Raw genomic sequence first — 18834 nt, 5'->3', positions numbered from 1 at the left:
TTAATAGATGTGAAGTTAAGATGAATTTGAATGTAAATCAGCCATACTACCATTGAATGAAAGACTAGGTTAGAGGAACCAAATGGCTTCATTTTATTTATACTTAATAAACAGGTATAAGCTACAGGTATAATCAGTTGAATGGCTTCCTTCTGAAACATCTATGATTTTCTATCATGTTCTCCAGTTACTGTATAACTACACTAATATATTGATTACATTAATCAAGCATCAAGCACTAACACCTAAACCAATGAGTGTAAGTGAAAAATCTAACACAATTGGGAGGTGAAAGAAAAGAAATAAAGAATATATAGTGATTGTAGATTCTGAAAGGAGTGTGGGTGGATAGTCCAATCTTCCTGAGGTGGAAAAATCACACTAATCAAAAGGTGATCTTAATGATAAAAATGTTAAGTTTCTCATACTTCCAGTGGTCTGAGACACATTATGTTGAACATGAATGTGGCATGCCAGACATAAGTATCCGACTTTGAACAGCTGATCGTGACCGTCAAAAGAAGCAATACCACTCTCTCCATTCATCCTCACCCAGAGAGACTGTGGTTATTCTGTGTCCCAGTGAACTGAGACATTTTTCTGACAAGTAACAGGAAGAACTTGTGAGAAACCTAAGACCACTTCCTCACTATAATAAACCGTAACAACCACTTTCTGGAACTCTAAACTGCATCAGACAGTTCCTCACCAAAGAAAGACATGTGAATGTATCTTACAAAACCTGTGTTTCATCAACGTTGTAACTTCGAGGAAAAAATACAAAAATTAGATTAACTAGTTCTATTCCATTATTGTTTGCAACATCTTGATAACAAGAAAATGGACTGCTGAATTTGTCTATCACAACAAGTTGCCCTTTTAACGCTAAATTTTCCAATACCCTTTCCAAGCAACGTAACCAGACAAAAGTAACACGGAGCCACGTAGGGACATCTTTACCAGAGGTTAATAAGGATCCTCCCAAAAAATTATCATGAGCTCAAGATAATTCATTGAATGTTTGAGATGCATGATCGATTCAATGCCCTTATAAACTATTGACAGAAACAAAAGCAAAAATTTCTGGAAATTGCGAATATGGCAGTATCTGTATAGAGAAAGCAGAGTTAACGTTTTAGGGACTGAGTTTTTCCAGCGATTTCTGTTTTTGTTTCTGATTTCCAGCATCCGCAGTTCTTTTTTCTACAAACCAACCAGTTTAGTGAAATATTTAATTCAGCTTAATGCTCGGAAAAAGAAACGTACACATAACTATTGCTAGGTAAAAGGATTCAGGACTGAATCTTTTGCTCAGTATTTCTCTGTAGACATTTGTTTTAACGGCTCCCCCTTTTTCGTTTCATATACGATAATTTGAAAGTCAAATCTTTCAAATGATACGTTTGATAAATACCAAACGCCACTATCTCTTGCTTAAACGCTACTTCCTTGTCCAAATGTCAAGCGTTAAACATAAGTAAACCCAACAGCCGAAGCCCAAGTCAGGGGAAGGGGTGTAAAAGGTCATTGTTTCACAAAATCCTCTTGAGAGAGAAAAGAAAAATCTGTGAACAGCATAATTCAGGACAGAAAATTATGCTTCAAACTGCACCTAAATTTAGTTTTATTGTAATCTAATTAGTTCCTCAAAAAAGTTACTTTCAGAATTTTGAATGTTAGATTTATAATGTAATAATTCACAGCAAGTATTTGTTGGAAAGGCAAATGAATGCATATTCCAGCCTTGATTCAAGGTACAATAAATTTAGAAGTGATCTATGATGGTCGACAATGCGCTAGCGTGTTATCCGACCCCCCTCCCACGAGTTGAGTTTTACTGTTAATGTCAATAGAATAAAATAATGTCAGCACCTTAATTCAGCAAATGCATGTCCTCACGGAGCAGAAACTCGCTACAGCGCAAAATTCTTATTTACATGAAATGACCTCAGAGGTCATATCAATATGACAAGGTATAAAGATATTTATCCAAACACACCCCGATCTTGAGATAAAACAGAGGCAAAAACTCTACACTAAAACAGGGACAGCTACAAACTTGAGGTTCAGGGTGAGGACCAAAGTGGCACAGCAATTTAGATACAGGAAGCTTTATCTATAGCCAACCACCATACCACTGGATACAAAAATACAGTTAAGTGATCTGCTCCCGACCACAAACCATATGCGTCTTTGGGATGGGGGTGCGACTGGAAAGACCAGTATTTGTTACCCATCCCTAAATGCCTTTGAACAGAATGGATTTGCAATTCTACTTCAGAGGACAGTTAAGAGTTACTGTAGGACTATAGTCAGATGTAGGCTAGACAAGGTAAAGACTGCAGATTTTTCTGGATGCTTTTTCCAAAAGGGCATTTGTGAATGAGATGGATTTTTATTACAATCATTGATAATTTCATTGTCACCATTACTGACCTAGCTTTCAATTCTGAATTTTGTTGATTTTAAATTACAGCAGTTGTGGCAAGATTTGAACCTGCACCTCAGCTCATTAACCGCTCCTTTTGGTTACTAATCTGGTGTCATGTGCACAGAAATTGAAGTGCACTGTCTAGTTGGGAGTTGAGTTCAAGAGAGTAAGAAATTTGACTGAAAAACCCACAGGCCTCTAACTCTTCAGTACTGACAATTTGCATTAAATGCCTGAAAATTAATGGGGTGTATATGATTAGAAGCATCAAATCATTTAATAAATTACATTTCTCAAAAGAAAGTTGTCGTCTCTCTGGGTCTTTAATTTGAAACAGATAACAGTCAGATTCGGCTTCACTTCCGATAATTTAAACTTTCACAGGGTGAGATTAACCAGCAAATGCACCAACTTCTCCACAGATTGATCACTGGGGCATTGACTCCCAGTTACATTGACTGCCAAGCTGAAGGTCACAGTCATCTTTGCTTTGACCGACCACCCGCAGTGACAATTTTCTGACCTCACCTGGGCCAGCTGCCAGAGTCCTTGAACAGATGGAACAGGAGGTTCTTCTGCACAGTGAGAAAGAAAATATGTGAACCCTGCCTTGGGCTTGCATAGCTCCCAGAGCCAGCATTACTATATGTACACATGGAGAATGGGGTGGGTGCAGGGAAATACAAAGAAATGAAGCAGGAGGCAGTGGGTTCAAATATAGAATGAGTTTAAAATGGGTCATTTCAGATGATGAATGGAGAAGTGAACAAGTGAAATTATTCCCTCTGATGAAGGGAATCAAGAAGAGGGCCAACATCAAAATTCAGGGGTGATGTCAAGAAGCATTTAATCACAGAAAAAGGTATTAGAACTCTGGTCCATTTTTCCAAAAGGCTATCAAGGCTGGGGTTTAATTCAAAACGGATAGGATTTGTTGTTCAGTACATGAAGAGTTGCAACCGAGGCAGGCAGAAGTTAACAATCAGATCACCAGTGAGCCAAATGAATGCTCAAAGAGCTGAAGGACCACATTCTGACCCTATGAATATTGAGTAGCAGCCAGCAACGTCAAGGTTAACAGCACAAAATCTTAAATCAAGGACTGGATCCTCTTAACTGCTTCAGTTATTGGCTTGTAACCATGAAATAGTGGACGACTGATACAGGATTGACAAACCAACCATCTGTCAGACTCATCACCTTCAGGAAAACATAACATTGAAAATAAAATCCATCCCATCAGTCTGCAATACCCAAGGCTAATAACAAGCATTTTGGAACAGGAGAAAATCGTTTGGCAAAAGTCCACCTTTTTCCAGAGGTGGAATTTGCACACCAGAGATCTAACCACATCCCTTTGCACCTCTCTTTCCTAAACTCCTAAACTCTTTAGTCAACTCTGCTCAGACATCCTTCCGGAGGTTTTACCATGTGAGCTTTAGCCACCCTACCATCTAAAACTGTTCATATTCTCTCTGCCCTGAGAATATTTCAGAATCAATAATTTTGTCTATTTCTCCCAACAAGAACCGTTTAGCTCCTCCTTTCTCCTCCACCTTTTTATTTAACATTCCTTTGGCCGTTTTTACACTGTGTCAAAAGGCACAATCTTAATTTTTTTGTGGTACTAAACTGAAATGTAACCATGCAATCCACAAATACAGGATATCATTGTTCTATAGTACAGAACTGGAGTGTTGTTGAAAATACATTTTGTCAAAACTGTTCACCTTGCAATTATTGACACAATTCTCAGGAAATACCAAAGTATTGGGAAAACAATATTTATACTGTATAAGAGGACAGTGCTGATTGGTTGGCAAATTGACTCGGGTTGTAAGTGTCCTTGCCATGGTGAATATCCCAGATGACTGGTTGATGATTAGTAGTTAAATGCCAAACTTTGTTCAATTTTAAACAAGCCAGGTTAACTCTTTGCATTCACTAAATATAAAAGGAAGTTTTATATTTATGAGGCAGAACCCATACCTATAACCTTAAACTTGCCATACCCTTTTAAAGAAGAAAGGCCTGTGTGTGGTTCAGGTGTGAGAATAAACTGAATAAACCTGAGGAAGAAAGAAATGGAGAAAATATATCCATACTTGATATTTGTCTCAACTGATTGTCTTTCTGTGTAATGACTTAAAGATACTAAGTGTATGGTGTCATAACTAGCCATTCAATCCAACTTCTCAATGCCCATACAAGTCTCTTACTTTATCTCACTCTTATCAATATACCCTTGTATTCTTTCCTCCCTCACTTATCTATCTAGTTTCCCCTTGAATGTATCCCTGCTAGTGATTCTGACAGTAAGTCAGGAGCAGAAATGTCACTGACTTTGCTTTTCCCAAGCAGTGGTTGAAATTAATTATGGTAACAAACATGATTGTTTATCAATCCAGATGAGAAACCATATCCACATTGGCAAAACTGTAAGATCTTGGAGAAAAAGTGAGATCATGGCTGATTTGATAGTCTGTAATTCCACTTTCCTGCCTATTCCCCACAACCCTCAATTCCCTTACTGGTTAAAAATCTGCCTATCTCAGCCTTAAATATACTTAACTACCCAGCTATTCCAACCATCCGTAACAAATAACTTTACAGAATCACACCTCTCAGAAGAGATTCCTCCTCATTTGTTTTAAATTAATGACCCCCCCCCCCCCCCCCCCCCGCCCCACTCCGAGATTATTCCCTCTTGTATTAGACTCTTTCACAAGGGAAACAACTTCTCAAAATCTACCTGGTCAAGAATCTCTTATGTTTCAATAAGGCCATTTCTCATTCTCTTAAATTCCAATGAGCACAATTTTGTCAACCTCTTCTCATACTAAAAAAAAACCCTGCATATCTGGGATTAACCAAATAAACCGTTCTCTGGACTGCCTCCAATGTAAGTACATCTTTCTTTAGATAAGGGGATTAAACTGTTCACAGTATTCTAGGTATAGTTTAGCTAGTGCCTTAAAGCCATAGATATCTATAGCACAGAAAAAAAGGACTTCGGCCCATCAAGTCTGCACCAGTTAAAAACATCCACTGGATTTTCCTAATCCGATTTTTCAGCACTTAGCTCACAGCCTTCACTGTTTTGGCATCAGAAACTGCAGAAGCCAGTGTAGTTGTATAGTTCTGGTAAGATTTTCCCAATTTTATACTCTTTTTCCTTTGAAATAAAGGCCAACATTCCATTTGTCTTCCCTATTAACTGATGAATTTGGATGCTAGTTTTTTGTCATTTATTCACAGGAACCTAAGCTGCAGCTTTCTGCAGGCTTTCTCCACTGAAATAACATTCATCTCTTCTATTCTTTCTGCCAAAGTGCATAACCTCACACTTTTCCACATTATTGTGCAAACACTTGTCAGATGCAATCTCATTTAACCAGTTTATAATTACTCCAAGGACTGTTTGTGTCACCCTCACTTGCCTTTCTAGCTATTTTTGTGTCAGTCACAAATAGGTCTATAGTATATTCACTTTCCTTATCCAAGTTATTAATATATATTGCAAACAATTATGACCTCAGCACCGATTCCTGCAGTATTCTAATAGTTAGGGATTGCCATCATGAAAATGTTCTCCCCTATCAAACTCTGTTTTCTATTAGTTTGCTAATTCTCAAATCATGCTAATAGATATTTTTAAGTAACCAATTCATATACATTATAACACATATCTGGGGCAAATGGGACTTGAATTTAGAACATCTGATCCAGAGATAGGGACATTACTCCTGTGCCTCAAGAGCCCTACTCATTCATGTTCATAAATTCCCTGCAAAGCCATGAGCTCCTATTAAGTAGCTTTATGTGCAGTACCTTTCTGACTGTGTGGACTGATTGGGCCAAGGGGTCTGTTTCCACACTGTAGGGAATCTAATCTAATCTTTTAGGAATCCAAATATATCACATCTACTGCCTCCCCTTTATTGAACTGCTTGTTACCTTCTCAAAAGGATTCTAATAAATTTGTCAGGTATGATTTCTCCTTCGTGGAACCATGTTGACTCATCTTAATTAGATTATGGATTTCTAACTGCACTGCACTGCTATTACATCCTTTGTAACTGACTGTAATATTTTCCCAACAACAGATGTCCTGGTTTGTGCACTGGCCCAACAAACTCCATTGATGAGCAAACAATAAGAAAAAAATCAGTTTTGTACTAGTGTTCATAACTTAAGCAGGGAAGAATCTTAATATGCCAACAAAAATTCCTTATAAGCCACAGTTTCAGCCAGTATTGGACTCTACAGGCCAGAAGAGCCCTGCTTTGGTTACAATCTTTGTCGAGACATTGAAGTACAGCCAAAACTTTGGATAGGGACCTGCCACCAATGGTCCTGGGTTAATGAAGGGGATAAGGGGATCTAAAAAAAAGTTACAATTTTGGTTTCTAACCAACAACATGTAATTTGTAATGTTTTCAGTATAGCAACTATTCAAGGTATTTCACAGGAGCCATTATCAAAGAAAGTTTCATACTGAGCCATTGAAGTACGTACTTGGCTAGGTAACCAAAACCATTGGTGAACTCAACTGTGTGAACCTAACCCTATTGTGTGAACCGATCTTATTAAATCCCTGCCAAGATATGTTGGTGAATGTTTCCTCTTCAAAGTTTCACAAGGTTGCTGGTAGAAAATGAACTGTATCCCAGCATCCGCCAGTCAGTAGCCTATGGGATAAAGATTCATAGAGCTATAAACAACATGAAAGGAGACCATTCAGCCCACCAATTTCAAGCCAGCTCTCTGTAGAGTACTACAGTTTGAACAAACACAGAATACTTGTGAAACACAGCAAGTCTGGCAAGTCTGTGGTGAGGGAAACAAGAGTAGATATTTTGAATCTAATACAACACTTCTTCAGAACTTAGCCTGAAACTAATTCCTTTCTCAACCCACACTTTCTTTCCCTCTATTTCTTTTCCTCTTTCTGTACCTGATTTGGTTCTAAGTCACCCAATTTTCTTCTGCAACATTTCTGCAGTTTTTCCCTCAGTCCTTAAAATTCACTGATTGAAGACTGTTAGTCCCAATATTCACAACATCCCAGATGGCTCATTATTAACTTCATGCCATTATCAGCGCTAACTTCCAGCATATTACAACATAAACAATTTAACTGACAGAACATGGTGAACTGCTCCAGAAAATTCTAGGCCATTTCAATAAATAAGTGCCAACAGCCAGAAGTAAACAGACAACCAAACACTCTATAGAACATGACACTTTCCAAGATGTTATTCAAGAGTAAGGGAATAAACAAAAATAAAAATGACCAAGATGGCAAATGGATATCCAAGCTTGCTGGATTGCCCAGTCTATAAACTGGATTAATATCATTGAAATGAAGCAAGCTGTTTCTTTTTTATCATTCATATTCTACTTGTACTCTGCAATTAGAAATCTAAACAGAGATATAGCATCTTTTCCTGGAAGGAAATGAAATCAAAAAAGGATTAAAATCAGCAAATATTTCAGCATACAGTTTTCTCACCAACATGGAATTAGTAAAGAGAGGTTAGAAGCCTCTCTCTGCGTGTCAGAGGTCCTATGTCAACTGAGTTCATGTACAAAACATCATTGTCAATCAGAAAAGGCTAGAGCTACATCAATCCTACATTTTTCCTCTTTATAAGTTATTGATTCAACAGTGACTGCTCTTCACTAGTTAGATTTGGAAATATCGTAACCATAGGGTTCCCATATCTCCAGGAATTAAAGGATGAAAATCTAGGGCGCTATTGCTCACAGGTTATGAATGTTAAACATATTGGGAAAGACAAGTGGGAGGAAAGCTTTTTAACTGATCATCAGGAATCGTCCAATCAGGCAACAAATAATCTGATCACTTTCCAATCGGTCACATTTGAGTGCCTATAAAGATGGACATGTAGTGAAAGCACAAGTTCAGGAAGTCATGTGGTGAAACCTCCAGGAGTACATCCAGAGTTAGCAACTCAACTGCAGCAGAGTTAAAGGAATAACTCTGCAACCAACTGTAAATTGCAAGACTTGGAAACACTTAATGCTATTGTGCAGGATTGTGTAAATCCCTTAGTTCTGTGGGTTACTTATATTGAGGAGGCAAAGAATATTGTGAAATTGAGTGAAGGCCTAATCAAGAATGATAAGTTAATAAGACACCCACTCTACAACGAAATGAGTTTGGAACTTCTGCCATCCAGTTCCTAAAGAAGTCTCTGACCATCACTTTTCATAAACTGATCACTGGTATACAGTGTGTTTACAATATCTGCTACATCAATGGACAGCACTTTTGGCTTCACATAAATATAAAGTGTATTGTGCAATTCAGAAATAAAGTGGTCTAGATCAAATTGTGCCAAGTGTTTAGTGTGACAGAGATTTCAAGAAGAAAATTACACCTCGGGGAGGCAATAGCATAATGACAATGTTACTGGTCTAGCTGTCCAGAACCCCAGGCTAATGTCCTTGATAGATATGTTTAAAACCCACTTTGATGGATAATGAAATTCGCATTTAATTTTTTAAAAATCTGTAATAACAAGCTAGCCTAATGGTAACCATATAATCACAATTGACTGTCATAAAAACCCATTTGGTGGACTAATGTCCTTTAGGAAAGGAAATCTGCCATCCCTACCTGGTCTGCCTTACACATAATTCCAGACTCACAGCAATGTGGTCAACTATTAACAGTCTTCTGGGCAATTAAGAATGAGAAATAAGTGCTGGTATAGCCAGTGATGCACACATCCAGTGAAAGAATGTTAAATAAATTGGAATGTACAGAAGCTTTTTTAATCACACTCAACAAACACAGCTCTATTATTACTTTCTAAGTAAAATTTTATTATGATAGAAAAATAAATAATGGTGCAAATTATATCAACTTACTTGAATAACATTGGACTAAAGAATCCAACTGATATTTATTAATATTCACTAATATGTACAAATATCACATTCAGACACATTAGTGTTTGGGCTAACATTAAGATATTAAGTTACAACAGAGGAGCATACTTCCAGTAGAGTGACATATTTCAAGAGATCAGAGGGAAGATGGTGTTTGAGACCTTTTGTATCCTCGAGTCATTAGCTATGATACAGTGACGATATCATGAGCATGCACCTTTAAAAAGCTACACTGGCAAACTGCCCATAAGGCATAACACAACACATTCAAAAAGGTGATATAGCCAATACCCTGTGTTAAAAAAAACAAGTACAGTACTGCCAAGCGTTGAACACCTGAAACAGAAAATGATTGAAATACAGGCATCTGAGGAAAACGAGAGGGGAATTAACACATTCAGATGTTATTACTTTCACACAACTGAAGAAGAAATGAGCCACTCCATTACAATGAACAAAACAGGGTGAAGGAGGAATATCTAAATTTAAAGAAGTCAAGTATCAGATCAAGTATCATCATGGAGGAGTTTGTCAATGGAATGAATAATCTATAAATACTTTTTTAAAAATCAGCTGTAAAGAGGCAAAAACATTTCATTCATACAAAAATCATTTCAGTTAGGCTCTGAAAGACAAACAGGTGCATAAAACAATTCCATGAGTCCAAGACACAAAAGCCACAAACTTATACAAAAATACTATAATCAAACTTGAGACATCATAGCAAGTACACTTCACATAACGATTTCACTGTTTAACATAAAAAGAATTCTTAAGTGGACAAGGAAGTTGTTAAAACATTGTCCCCTGGACTGGAGAGTCTCGACCTAGGAGCTCACAGACTTTGAATAAGGTATCAGCCACTTTGACAAGGGGTGAAAAAAGTTAACCTCTCTTCCGATCCCCCGGACTCCCTTCCCAGCCCCCTCCCCCTCCCTTCCAATCCTCTCAGCCACCTACTGGATTATTCCTTCCATTGACCAACCAGGTCATACCCGCTATCGGTCTTCCCCTATCCCCACCTCACCACCTTGCCCCCAAAATCCCCTTTATCTGCAGCTCCCCCGACACCCACCCCCAGTCCTGAAAATGGGTTGCACCTGAAATGCCGACTTCTCCACCTCCTGATGCTGTCTGGCTTGTTGTGTTCTTCCAGCCTCCCGCCTTGGCATCACTGAGAAGGTCATTGCTGTGCTGGTGCTGCTTGTTTAATAGCACTGTCAATAACATCTTCCACCATTTTACTGATGATCAAGAGTACACTGATGGGGCAGTAATTGGCCAACTTAGATTTCTCCTACTTTTTGTGTACATACATGGACAATTTTTCACATTTTCAGGTAGATGCCAGTATTATAACTGTACTGGAAGAGCTTGGCTAGAGATGCAACAAGTTCTGAAGCACATGTCTTCAGTACCATTGCTAGAATATTGTCAGGGCCCATAGCCCTTGCAGTACCCAATGTCTCCAACCATTTCTTGACATCAGGAGTCAGAGAGTAGTAGTCCAAGAGAGTTTCTCAAAATAGAGAACTTTGACCAGTGGTGTTCTACAGAGATCCAACCTGGAACCACTGTTGTTTGTGATATACATAAATGATTTGGAGGAAGGTATAGGTAGTCTGATTAGCAAGTTTGCAGATGACACTAAGATTGGTGGAGTAGCAGATAGTGAAGAGGACTGTCAAGGTAGATCCGGTGTCCCTCCTCTTGGGTTTGCCTAATGTCCCCTCTTTGGATGCACATGGGAAGAAACTGTTTAATATTCTTTCATTTTGTGCGAGGAAGAACATCCTGATGAGCTGGGTGTCGAAAAATCCCCCAAGGACTCTCAGGGTGGCATAGGTTAGTAATGGAGCACATCCCTCTGGACTTCCTTACAAGTATGTTGCATCAGAAAACAGAACTCTTTTATAGGACATGGCAGCCTTTTCTGCAATATACAGACACAAACTTGTCAGCTATATTGATCAGGGCCTTTTTGTGTAGCTATGAGGGCTTCCAAGGGGCTCTTGGAAGAAATAACTCCAAACAAATACGGGTATGCCAACTGATGTTCCTGGTGGTGGTGAGTTTTGGTGATATTTCCTGACTGTTGTAACTTAATTTAATTTAATTTGCCTTGATTCAATTTGGTTTAATTTAGTATCTTTTTTTTGATTCAGTTATTTGTTGAATTGTAGTTTGCGTAGGTTTTTTTCTCTTTATTCTTTTTTTCTTCTAAATTGTTTGTGGAGTAGAGTAGTAGTTTGTTTACTGTTATTGTTGTTACGTTAAAAGATTGCTGTGCTTTTTTGTAGTAATTTTCTAATTTTTAAAAAAATTCAAAACCTTTTTCTCAATAAAAATTTTGCAAAGAAAAGGCAACTGTCAGAATATACATAGATTGGAGAGTTGGGCAGAGAAATGGCTGATGAAGTTCAATCCAGGCAAATGTGAGGTGATGCTTTTTGGAAGAGCCAAATCAAGTACGAACTATACAGTAAATGGAAAAGTCCTGGGGAAAATTGATGTACAAAGGGATCTGGTGTTCAGGTCCATTGTTCCCTGAAGGTGGCAACGCAGGTCAGTAGAGTGGTCAAGAAGGAATATGGTATACTTTCCTTCATTGGACGGGGCATTGAGTACAAGAGTTAACAGGTTATGTTACAGTTGCATAAAACTTTGGTTTGGCCACATTTGGAATACTGCGTTTAGTATGTGGATGCTTTGGAGAGGGTGCAGAGGAGGTTCACTAGGATGTTGCCTGGTACGGAGGGCGCTAGCTAAGAAGAGAGGTTGAGTAGATCACGATCATTTTCATTAGAAAGACAGAAATTGAGGGGAGACCAGATTGAGGTCTACAAAATCATGAGAGGTATAGACAGAGTGGATAGAAAGAAGCTTTTTACCCCCCCCAGAGTTGGGGACTCAATTACTGGGAGTCATGAGTTCAAAGTGAAAGGGGAAAGGTTTAGGGAAGATATGCATGCAAGGATCTTTATACATAGGGTGTTAGGTGCCTGGAATGCGTTACCAGCAGAGGTAGTAGAGGCAGGCACAATAGCGTCATTTAAGATTTATCTGAACAAACACATGAATGGGCAGGGAACAAGGAGTTACAGACCCTTAGAGAATAGGCGACAGGTTTAGATAGAGGATCTAGGTCAATGCAGGCTTGGAGGGCCGAAGAGCCTGTTGCTGAGCTGTAATTTTCTTTGTTATTCATTGTTTGAAGCTTGGAACTCAGCTTCGGTCAGATTGAGAGAGAGAGTTGAAGTCACTTGTCATTGGCAGAATTGATGTGGAGGTACCAGTATTGGTCTGAGGTGGATAACATCAAAAAATCACACGACACTGGTTTATTTGAAAACACAAGCTTTCTTACCAACACCTGAAGGAGGAGTGAGGCTCCAAAAGCTTGTGTTTTCAAATAAACCTGTTGGACTATAACATGGTGTCATTAATTTTTTGACATTGGCAGGATTGATCACACATTCAAACATGAAAAGACATTTAGGTGAAACAGTCACACAAACTCTTGGGCTACTCAAGATCTACAGCATACAGGTGCAAATATATTTACTGGGAAGTGCCTGTAACTAGTGTTTTTCATGGAAGGAATGTCTGGGGTCTGACAACAATAATAATGCTGCCCAAAGACATACATTGGTAGGTGATTGTTGTGTGTTGGCAACATGGAAATATCAACAGAACAGCAATGCTAAATGGAGGGACTGGAAGCACTGGGATTAAACCAAAGGATCAAAGAATTCCCACAGTAGGAAGCAGGCCATTCAGCCCATTGAGTCCATTCAGACCATCAAGTCCACAATGACTCTCCAAAGATCTTCCCACCCACACCATCACCTCCCCCCCCCCCCCCCTTTTGAAAGTACGTACCTCCCTTAGAAGAGAGATCAGTAACTAGAGAGAATAAAAGGTAGAAAGTAAGATGAAGTGGCCATAATCCCAGAGGAGCATGGGGCTCCTCTCTGAGAGGCAGAGATGACTGGTGGCAGATGGACCTAAGGATCACCACACTTCAGGTGACAGGAAAGATTGAGAAGGTGGAACTTCATGGTAACCTCAAGAAGAATAGAGTTAAAATAATCGGCAAAAGAATTAGAGGGGACTTGAGCAGAATTCTTTTCATCCACAAGGGTCTGGATCTCACTGCATGAAAAAGGTTGTTGGAGGCAAAAACCCTATTTGCAATTTAAAAATATACTCAGATGGCACTTGAAATGCTGCAAACAATTTGGAAATGGACCAAGAGTTGAGAAACAGGATTAGGCTTTGATTCTTGGTAGTGTAGATGAACAGAAAGATCTCAGTTGTCCAGGTACATAGATCCTTAAAAGTTGCCACCCAGGTTGCCTGGGATGGAGGGAAGGTCTTACGAGGAAAGGCTAAGGGACTCGATGCTGCTTTCATTTGAGAGAAGGAGGTTGAGAGGTGACTTAATTGAGCCTTAAAAGATAATCAGAGGGTTAGTTAGGTTGGACAGTGAGAGCCTTTTTCCTCAGATAGCGATGGCTAGCACAAGGGGACATAGCTTTAAATTGAGGAGTGATAGATATAGGACAGATGTCAGAGGGAGTTTCTTTACTCAGAGAGTAGTAGGGGCATGGAACGCACTACCTGCAACAGTAGTAGACTCGCGAACTTTAAGGGCATTTAAATGGTCATTGGATAAACATATGGATGAAAATGGAATAGTGTAGGTTTAATGGGCTTCTGATTGGTTTCACAGGTCGGTGCAACATTGTGTGTCGAAGGGCCTGTACTGCGCTGTAATGTTCTATGTTATAAGTTGGATGGCTCCTTGGTAGACAATCGGATGAATGTACCTCTGTGCATGAATTTCGAGATTCAGTCAGAGTCTACATAAAGAAATCAAGGAAATAAAATATTTCCATACAGAAGGAAATACAATGCAATACGTATATGAGAACCTGAATGCAGTGTAAAGTTACCTCTACACTGTCCCCAACAAACACTCCCAGGTGAGTGTTAAGTAGATTCATAGAGTCATTGAGTCATACAGAACAGAAACACCTTTCAGTCCAAATTGTCCATGCCAACCAGATATCCCAATCAGACCCAGTCCCATTTGTCAGCATTTGGCCAAATCCTCTAACCCCTTCCTATTCATAGACCCAGCCAGATGCCTTTTAAATGTTGTAATTGTAACAACCTCCATCAATCCTCTGGCAGCTCATTCCATACACACACCACCCTCTGTGTGAAAAGTTATCCCTCAGGCCCAGGTTGCCATGAATGTCTACTGAGAAAGTAATTTTAGGAAACTGCGACTTGCTTTTACTGCAAGCCTTGGAGGTTTTATCCTCCTGACCACTTAGGACTGAAAAAACAGAACCAAATCCAGAAAGGGCTACTAGGCAACCATTAGCATAAATGTCCCCTTAGTCTTTTCAAAACCAGGATCTCCCAGTAATTAATTAAGGGCCATGAATTCCATCTCCTACCTCCTTGAGAGCTTTGTTTGCCTTTCTCAAAAGTCACTTAATATTTCTGTAAATAGTAGATGGCTTACAACAAACATTAAATGAAGACAGAGTAAAGCTCTCTCTACACTCTCCCCAGCAAACACTCCTAGGACATGGACAGCACAGAGTCAGAGTCAGTCAGATATACAGTATCCCATCTTGAATGCTGTATGAAAAAGAAGACGATTTGCATTGTTCAGCGCTAACAGTAACCATTGAAAGATTATGTTTACAAATGTGTTACAAAATGGTGTGAAGCTATTACACTTCAATGTGTCAGCAGCACTGTTTTCATTCCTGACAATTCAGCTTTATACAACAGCACATAGACAGCTCTTTCATTGTTGCACCAAGAGTCAAATAAGATTCAGAGGACAACTAAATTCTGCTGAAAGTTAAAACGTATTCACCTGTGATATTATGAAAGAAGCTATTTACCCTATTATTTCTTCAATTCATCATGTACTTTGGGGTGGGGAGTTATTGGTTAGCTCAGTTGGTTGGATAGCTGATTTGCAATGCAGAGTGATGTAAACGGCATGGGTTCAACTCCTACACCAACTGAGGTTACCATGATGGTCCCACTTTTTTGATGCACCCCTGCCCTGAGGTATGACCTCAGGTTAAAACTTACCACCAGACATTTCTCTAATGAGAGCAGCCCTATGCTCCAGTGGGGCTATGCCAGCTACTTCTATATTGGTGGAAGCAGCTACATGCTTTCTAACTAGAGAGTAATGTGAATTGGCAGTATTTTCACAAAATAACTGGCTCTGCAAGTCCCTTAAACAGCTCCCCCCACCCCAAGCTCAATAAAATCCTGACTTTAAATGAAATTGTTGTATCATCATGGTTGCCACCAGGACAAAATCCTAGAAATGCCTTCCTAATAGCATACTGGAAGTATACACAACTAAGGACTTCAACGGTTAATAAAGCAACTCATCACCACGTTCTCAACAGCAATTGGGGGCAGACAATAAATACTGGAATAAAAACAAATTGTTGGAGAAGCTCAGCAAATCTGGCAACATCTGTGGAGAGTGAAACGGAGTTGACATTTTGATTCTGAGAGGACTTTTATTCAGGCCTGAAAGGGACTGGGAAATGGTTTTATGCTGTTGACAAGTGGGGAGGAGGAGCTAGTGGAAAAATATGGTGGAGGGGGCATAACAAAAGACAAAGGGAGCATTAAAGATAGTAGAAGAGTGGTAGAGATTTAAAATAGGTGTAAGTGATAGACGTGAAAAGGAAAAAAATGGGTCCACTGATGCTGACAGCAAAGCCAACAAGACACTAACAATTCATGGTGGGTGGGGTAGGGGGAGTCTATAAATCACAACGAAGGATAGAAGTCATGTTGTGAAGTTGTTGAACTCAATGAGCTTCTCCTGCATCTTCAGTTTATATTTCAGATTTCCAACGTCTGCAGCATTCTTGTTTCAGGCAATAAGTGTTGGCCCAGCCAGCAAGGTCCACATCACATGATCAAATAGAAAAAAGGTTAATAATCTCAAATTTGTACCTGTAGTACAAGTGCACACTAATAGTCAGTGTATAATGATAGCTGGGGTGGAAAATGTTGCATTGTAACAACAGGAAACACTTCTCTAACCACTTAGATTGTGGCTAAGGGCATTTAATAGGGTAGGCCAGCTGAAAGCTTCACTCAGTCAAACCCAATGCTATCCCTGTCCTGGGAGCGGTTGATGAGAACCACATAGAGGGAGCTCTACTTTTAGTTTCGAAGATTAGAGGGAGCTTTAACATATCTAACCCTGTGCTGTAGTTGCCCTGGGAATGTCTGATGCTGCACACAGGCCTGAACTGTAAATCCCTCACAAAATGGCATATACAACTCCATGCCCAAACCTTCTGTTTAATTTGAGAAAGATTCAAATGATCTGGTTTTCTTATATTATAACAGAAGGTTTTGGAAAATGCATCAATATCAATTTAAATCATTAATGAACAACCTCACGTCTTTACCAGAAAAGGTATCAATTTATGAACTCCAGCTGAATTGACTTCACTTTACAGAGTAACTGACAAGAGTACACATTTCCATCACTGTAATTGAAACTTATCCACGCCATTTTCAGTATTGTCTTTCAGAGATAGAAGTGAGAAAAGTGAGCAGAATGTGAATCAAAAATGACATGGCGTTACAGTCAGAATTGAGAGAGGCATGCAAATCTCACCCTGGATTATCTCACCATGAATCAGGTATAAACACTTAATTCTAATACAAACTTGTAACCATAGAACAAATAAACTTGCATTCAGATAGCACTGACATATTCAGCATGTTATCAAACAGAATTCATACGGAACCTGATAAAGGAGATACTAAGAGAGGATCCAATCTTTGGTCAAAGTAGTAGGCTTTAAGGAGTGTTTCTAAAAAGAGACAAGAAAGAAATGGTATGGTTTGAGGGCATAATTCCAGAGCTCGGGTCCAAACAGCTAAATGCACAACTGCTAATGATGGAAGCAAAGAAACTCAGAAGATGCAGAGCGGGGCCAGAGTTTGTAAAGAAAACACAACTGTTAAAAAAAAAACCTAGATTATGTTTAGAATATCATCACAGAAATAGCCAGGAAGATACACAGTCTGTAAGACGTCGGTGTTAAAATGGCTACTTTGTGAGTTTGATAGACATCAACATACGTACATGCTGCCATGGGTCTCAGAGTGAGATGGAAACAACAGCTCAGAATCATTGTAGAAAACAGCAATTTAAAAAAAAATTTCGCTCTCTTCAAGCAAAAGACCAAAGGAGCCTGTGTCAGGATCTTAACATGCATGTGTTAGATTAGAGTGGAATGTTCTAGAAAGGTAGTATTAATAAAGATGATTATTACTTTCCACTCAAGTCATCAAACAACTAATCTCACCCTCTGCCCAGCTCAGCAGTCTCAGAAACTGTGGGTGGAAACTAGTAGTGAATAAAATCTGGCTCAGCATCAGAGAACGTGATAAACATTAAGGTCATAAATGTTTATAGGGTGGGGAGGAGATATGGCAAGTGAGCAATTTCAATCCAAATTTGAATTGGTTTTGGAAACATTAATAATCACAAAACAAATATCATATTATATGAAGTTCAATGTGTTTCATAGGAGCATTAAAAGGGCAAAATAAAATGGCATATACAGAAATATTAGGGCAAGTGGCCAAAAGCTTGGTCAAAGAGGCAGGTGTTAAGGAGTCTATAAAACAGGGAAGGGGTGAGAGAGGGGTTGGAGAGATTTAGGGAGGGTATTCCAGAGTTAGGACCCAGAAAGTTGAAGCAACAGCCTCACTGAATGGAAGAAATTATGGATGTAACACAGGCCAGCAGTGAAAGAGAACATTCCAGGTGTAAATTAGAATCCAACATCCTCTCAATGTTGATTAACTAATATTTTGTTCATCCCCTACCTGCTCAACTGTTATTTTTAACACTTTTTTTTTAAACTCAGTTATGGGACATGGGAGTTGCTGGCTAGCCAGTATTTATTGCTGGTCTTTAGTTGCCTTTTATGAAGATGGTGGCAAACTGCCGACTTGAACTGCTGCAGTCCAAATGCTGTAGGTTGAATAATTGAGACAACCGAGTGGCTTGCTAGGCCATTTCAGAGACCAGTTAAAAGTTAATCACATTGTTGTTGGTCTGGAGTCACAGGTGGGCTAGACCAGGGGAGGATGGTAGATTTCCTTCCCTGAAAGACAGTAGTGAACAGATGGATTTTTTCCAACTATCAATAATAATTTTATGGTCATCAGTAGATATTTAATTCCAGCTATTTTGTATTGAATTCAAATTACACCATCTGCCATCAAACCCAGATCCCCAGAACATTAGCTGAGTTTCTAGATTAATACCCTAGCGATAATACCACGCGGCCATCGCCTTCCCCCAGCCCCAGTCAACTCCAGTTCAAGTAATTTCCTGATGAAAGGGTCTTCAAAAAGAGATAAGCATTTGTTTGGAATATTTGAGAACA

General features: G+C 39.2%; 1 protein-coding gene across 3 annotated transcripts in view; it reads right to left on the bottom strand.

Moving 5' to 3' along the window:
• Positions 1 to 18834, bottom strand: part of LOC140494231 (ubiquitin-associated and SH3 domain-containing protein B-like) — a 137223-nt gene that overhangs the window by 56157 nt on the left and 62232 nt on the right. Inside the window, exon 2 of one of the 3 annotated variants that reach the window (XM_072593449.1) lies at positions 17179 to 17244. The exons of the other annotated variants lie outside the window; for them this stretch is intronic. The gene's annotated coding sequence lies outside the window, so the exon portion shown is untranslated. The remainder of the gene's footprint in view (positions 1 to 17178; positions 17245 to 18834) is intronic. 3 annotated transcript variants of the gene reach the window in all.

The sequence above is a fragment of the Chiloscyllium punctatum genome, chromosome 23, assembly GCF_047496795.1.
Source record: "Chiloscyllium punctatum isolate Juve2018m chromosome 23, sChiPun1.3, whole genome shotgun sequence".
NCBI classification, from domain to species: Eukaryota; Metazoa; Chordata; class Chondrichthyes; order Orectolobiformes; family Hemiscylliidae; genus Chiloscyllium; species Chiloscyllium punctatum.
Note: the sequence above shows the minus strand (reverse complement) of the source record. Positions and strands in the feature narration are given on the sequence as shown.